Source organism: Strix uralensis, chromosome 12, assembly GCF_047716275.1.
Source record: "Strix uralensis isolate ZFMK-TIS-50842 chromosome 12, bStrUra1, whole genome shotgun sequence".
NCBI lineage: Eukaryota > Metazoa > Chordata > Aves > Strigiformes > Strigidae > Strix > Strix uralensis.
Genome location: NC_133983.1, coordinates 19,471,154 through 19,477,153, shown reverse-complemented (window position 1 = coordinate 19,477,153; position 6,000 = coordinate 19,471,154). Strand labels below are relative to the sequence as shown.

Below are 6,000 nucleotides of genomic sequence, written 5' to 3'. Positions count from 1 at the left end.
ATAAAAGTCTGTGTAGCTGAATATGTGGGGAGATTATTTTTGACATTCCTGGCTTGGAGAAATGATGCATTTTGAATGTCTGGATACACTAGTTCTCAGGTGGCCCTGATTTTTCCCATGTAAAAAATAACGATAGTTAATACATGTTTTCCCATTTAATTATTTTAATTATATTTCAATTTAGTTTTCTAATCAGAAGTATCATTTTCTTGCTACTTGAATTTAAGTGATTGTGAGGAGTTTCAATCATGGGTGTTTAAAGAACTGAGTAAGGCTGAAATAAATGAATAAAAATGAAAGATTTATTTTGTTTTCCCTTCTGTTCTGTAGGAACTCACCTACCTCAAGCGCTGGAGTTGCAGAGATTCGGTTGGGAGAGCCTGGCTGGACATTCAGGTACAGACCTGATAAGTATCTAGAAATCACAGTGTGATGTGTCTATGAATAGATTTAATTTTTTGAAGCCAATATTTACCCACAGTTTAGTTCTAACTTTATATTTAGTTGTTCCTTTTCTATTTCCTTTTGAAATAAATAGCATGGGACTCTCACCTTGTCCATCACAGGTGATTCAGCATTTCAAAGCACTCAGTGTTTTCATTGATACCACTACATGTGGTGCACACCAGCATCTAGAAACTCTTACCACTCTGCCTGTTCTCTTTTGAATTTGTCTTGGAGCTTTTTTTTACTGGCTTTCTAGCTAAATCAGCCTTGTCCCTGATTCCTCAGAGACTCCTATGCTCTCACCGGGTTGATTTCTTGATCCCATTCACTTAGTGGAATTTCCAATAATGTCATTTAATTTTGGGTCCCAGTACCATGTTCCTTTCCCTCTGACACTCATTTAATTTCCTTCTCACCACTGTGTCATGAAAGGGGTCTCGTAGCTGAGGAACAGCCAACTCCCATTTCCTGTCCTCAGTGTGCATTCAAGATAGCTCTTTGGTTTCCTTTGACACCCACCTACTATTCCCTCTCCTTCACTGTGGTTCCCTCATTGTGGAAATTCTGCTTGGATTGAATACGCAAATGTACTCCAGGAGCTCTGCTCTCCTGGAGGAAAATAGCGGTAGCAGGGGCATGAATAAAATGGGCTGTGAGTTGAATGGAGTGGCTGCTTTTAGGAAAAAGAAGCATTGCAGTACATTGCAGAGCAGCGCAGTTTGGATGAGGTATAAATGAGTCATTTAAAGCTATTCCTTGTTTTTTTCTCTGAACCAAATGTGTTTCTGAGCTGAGAGAATAAATGTGACTGACATAAACCTGGAAAGAAGACTCCAGATCATTGTGGCATTGCATGGTTTCGTCACTGTGGCAGACTGCTTATGATATGGTTGCTTGACAGTTAGGAATAGGTTTTTGGTTTGCCTACACACTTGAAACTGAACCAAGTCACTTTCCTGTTTTCTTAACACATGATCAGCAAACATAACTCTTGTTACACTACATACGTAATTCCCATAATATTGTCAGTTGTGCCCTGACATAATGTGTAAAGACACAGAGGATCATTTCTTCAGTAGATGTAAGCCAGTGAGGATGAGAAGTATTCTGACAGCCAGGCATTGGCATACCAGATCTCTTTTCCCCACCCTTGAAACAGAAGAAGCTGTGCTTGTATGAGTGTTTTGGATGGGTAGTTTTTAGGTAAGAGAGAATACCAGAGGAGATGCTGTTCTCCGTCTCGGAACAGAGAAGGCATGTACAGAGGCAACAGAGAGACTTCCAAGGAAATGCTTCAGATAGAGTTGCATAATACCTATTACTGGGGAAAAAAAAAAGTCATAATGTTTCTTGCTCTTTTTAGTTGGGATAGTTTGAGCTTTCCAGTATCAACTACGCTGACCAGATAGTAATGGGTCAGCATTAGTGTGTGTGTCAGAGGGATGCAGGATACAAGCAGCATTTGCTAGGTATATAACAGTTTATACAGATAATAAGATGAGTTACCCCAGTCTCCAGCCCTAATTGTGCTAGGCACTGCACAAATGACCAAGTTGAAGTAAAACGTGCTGTTTCGCACCACATGCCAGCGACAGAACTGAAAAAAGAAAGCAGGCTTTACAGCTCTTGTCTCCCTTGGGCCGTGCTATCTTTGCATGAAAACAGTGGCTGCAGAAATGAACGTCTGAAAAATACGTGCTTCCCATGCTTACATCTGTAGAACTGTTTCCAAAATAAGTATTTTTGAGATGCTAGTAGACATGCACGCTCTTAATCTTAAGAGAGAAACGGTTGAGGATCATTTTGCTGGTAGATTATCTGAGGGGATTATTCCACTCAGCAGTGGGGGCTGCAGCAGTGCCTTTGCGCTGTGTTGGGATGTGTGTGTGTGCTGGCTGGACAGCTTGGTCAGGATTTGTTGGCTTTTTGTGAGTGTGTATAAAGTCCTAAACCACTTACCATGATTGGTCTGTTTATGTAGTGTCTAAAATAAATAAATCTATTACATTACAGTGATTATTTACTGATTTTTTTAATATTGGGGTCCTGGTATTCCCTTGCTCAGAAAGCTCAGGACGGCATGATGTGCACTTCTAACATTGTTTTTTAATTTTTAGGAAAGAGAGTAATGAAAATGAGTGATATATGGTGATAATAGAAATATTACTGTATTGTTCAAGACAAGTCAAAACAAGGAAAGGCAAATGATAGCAGTGACTCAGGCTTTCAGAGCAAATAACTAGTACAGACCTTTACTCTGGGTGACACTATCACAATGCACTCGACCAGAAAAGTACTCTACCAGAGGCCTTTTCTGAAGATGTCAGAGATAAAAATACTAAATGTAGTAGCCATATATACTGAGAAGGATCAAGGGAAGATTTAGAAAAAACTAAAGAGCTGAAAATCTAATTTCAGATGGGAGGAAAATGTTGGACCCATAAATAAATTATAGCTGTGGAACATTTAGAACTGCAGAATTAATTATAGCCTTAATAGAGGGCTGAGAGCGAGAGCCTGCTGTGAAGGCATTACAGGGCTGATTAAGGCCAGTCTTGGAAACAGAACACTTAACAAAAATATTATTTTTTTTTTTAATGACATGTGAAAATGCAGTTGCAGAAACCTAGCATGGAGTTATGCAACCACATATACAAAAGAAAGGTGTGTGCCAGAGGCCAGGTAGATTTCTGACTTGCAATTAATACTTGAATTTTACTTTCTGTGTTAAGATTAGTTAATCACACCAGTTTTATACACAACTATCTTAAAAATTAGGCCTATTTCTATGGAAATGTTAAGTTCAGTCTTGTTTTTCTCACTCATTTTCATATTTTTACTGTCTCTTTTAGTCAAAATAGTTCTTCACATTGGTCATTATGAAACTAGTGTGGATTTATGGTGTATATGAACAAACTGCATTTGGAATATACCACCAAATAGTTGGAGGATAAATTTAAAAGCTGATCTGTTTCAACCTGTCTGAGGAAAGGAGTTGTAATTTTTTGAGTTAATTATTATCCATGAGCAGGAGAAGAACTATTAAAATAAAAATTACACTAGGTTTTGTGAACTGGGTAACAAGTAGTGTTTTTCCAAGGTGTGAATTCAGTTATAGGCTGTAGTAAGAAGTGTGATGTTACAAATCTAATTGATAGGCAATTTGTCAAGGATATAGTATACATAGATTTGCTGAGTGCTTCTTTCATCCTGCAAGTACAATATGTTCTGGTGTAATTTTACTCAGGTGATCAATTTAAATTATAAGATTAGGAACAAATAGACGTCTGTGGATGGTATTGGTGTGTCATACTCCCAAACCTGACATCAAGGATGGGCTGGGATGGTGGTGAGGATGGTTAGTATAATTATGATTCAGTTCTGTTTGTTTATTTGTGAGGAGGTTCAATGATCACAGACTGGCTGGAGTCCAGTGAAGTGGGTGAAGCAAGGAGAGGCGTGGGACAGACTCATCAGTAAATTTATTCTTAGATTTAGGATTTAGTTGAGCTTACTTAAGGCTGATGTAACTCAGTTGCCCTCTTCCAATCTTCATAAACATCCTGTGTTCATCTGAAACCATTGTTGTGTGGTGCTATGACAAACTGACATGCAGAAAATGCTGTAGATTTTGTTTCTGCAGATAATTGGAACTGTGCCATAGTGCTTTTTCCTTTCTTTTTCTTTGAGAGTTTACAATCTCCATGTCAGGAATATTAGACTATTTGGTCAGCAGTTGTTGAGATTAGGTGCTGTTGCTCACAGCAAAAGCTGAAAATTATTAGAAAACATTTCTGGTTCTAATTAGAGGAGAACACCTACTCTGAGATACAGAGTTGCGTACACTACCCAGCTCTGCGGGTTTCCCATTTTCTCGGCTAACATCTGTAAATGACTTTCAGCTTGTCCCTATTGATTCCCCAGCTGCTCTATCTCCCTTGTTGCTAATGTCAGAGACAGATGAGTCTCGAGGGGAGTGCGAGAAGGCTGGAACAGAACTACTGCAAACGCCCACAGAGCAGTCGGGATGTTCCAGTTGGTCATGAGCATCCTTCTGGCACCCAGAGAGTCCAGGAGTTCGTTGAGGTCATACAGGTTTTCTGAATATCCATCCTGAACATTTACATATGAACAGAAGAAAAACTAAGGGTTTACAATGTGCTCAATGGTAAATCGTCTTCATCTTCCTTCTTTTACTCTGTTCCCTCTCTAGGTTTTATCTTCCACTCATTGAATTCAATAGCAAAACTCAAATTGGTTTAAGTGGGACAAGATCAGTTTCCATGCCAGGAGGAATTATTATAATAGGGTAATGATAATCTGACATTTTGTGTTTTATGTAATGATCACATGGTATTTTCAGGATTGTATTTACCTTTGAGTTCTGTCTGAGGTTATGAAGCTACTGTCTGATAATATTTTCCCCTGTGGATATGTAATCATTGACAGGCTATGCATTTTACAGGCTGGTGGTATTGGAGGGTCAGTAAACATTAGAACCTATTCCAGTCTGAGCAATGGACAGTGCAATAGCTGATCATTAAATAAACGTGACTGTCAGGTTTCTCCTCAGTTACTTAGAAGGTGGTAATTTCCCTGGAAACTGGATTACAAGACTGTGTGTTAAAACTCAGTCTTCAGTACCACAGATGCCTTCTAGGTAGGAATGCAGATAACCTCTGAGAAAGGGAGCAGACACAGAGGGCTTTACCTTGTTGATAGGAGGGATATTTTTAGCCGTAGGACCAGCTAAAAAGGAGGGAAAATGCTTACCTAGAAAGGACAGCTAAAGAAAGGGAGGGTTTGTGGATCACTTGAAAGTATATAGTGGAGAGGAGAGTCACGTGCTAAAGAAAGGCCAAGGTAAAAGCAATGCCGGAGCCCCCTTAGGCCAAGCAAAGCTTAGATGTACCTACCAGCGCTGGCAGGTCCAAAAGCATTAGGTTCAGTGACGGTTGCTGCACAGCTGATGTATCCATGCAGAGTAAATCTGACACATCCCAGCTGGGTCAGACATACTGCACATTTGCACACAGACTCTGTAACGTATGGGCAATGAAGTTGATGCAGCGGTCTCTCTGCATGTGTGATTCAGCATTCTTGTGAAATGGCCATTTGTTCAGGATATCCAGACATCCAGCATTTGAACAAATCTATTCAGTCACTGCTCAAAGCAGCAGAGAGAGAGATTTCCTGCTGTAAGCAACAGACTAGTATCCACACTGGGAGAGCTGGCAGGTCTGCTGAACATGCCTGGATCCAATGCAGTTGGGACCCAAACACAGCTGTGTGTGAGCTCTACTGGGAAGATATAACAGTTGAACTACTCCCAAAGTTTTCAACCTGCATAGAATAACAAGATTGGGTTCACAAAACCTAGTCCTATTAGCTGGCGGGGGTGGGCGGGGAGAAAAAGACGTTTGGAAGAAGGTCGGAGTAATACTCCACACAGGTACCTTTTACTCATTCACATTCAGTCCCTACCTTCTCTCTCAAATTTTTTTATTCATCACTTCCAGCCCGCCTACTCCAGCTTTGCTCTTTCTTATTCCT

The 6,000-nt window shown here is 40.0% G+C and overlaps 1 long non-coding RNA gene across 1 annotated transcript in view; it reads left to right on the top strand.

Annotated features, from left to right (window-relative positions):
• The first annotated feature begins 373 nt into the window (after positions 1 to 373).
• Positions 374 to 6,000, top strand: part of LOC141948923 (uncharacterized) — a 229,316-nt gene continuing 223,689 nt past the window's right edge. Inside the window, exon 1 of the long non-coding RNA XR_012630594.1 lies at positions 374 to 396. This is a non-coding gene — a long non-coding RNA (uncharacterized LOC141948923). The remainder of the gene's footprint in view (positions 397 to 6,000) is intronic.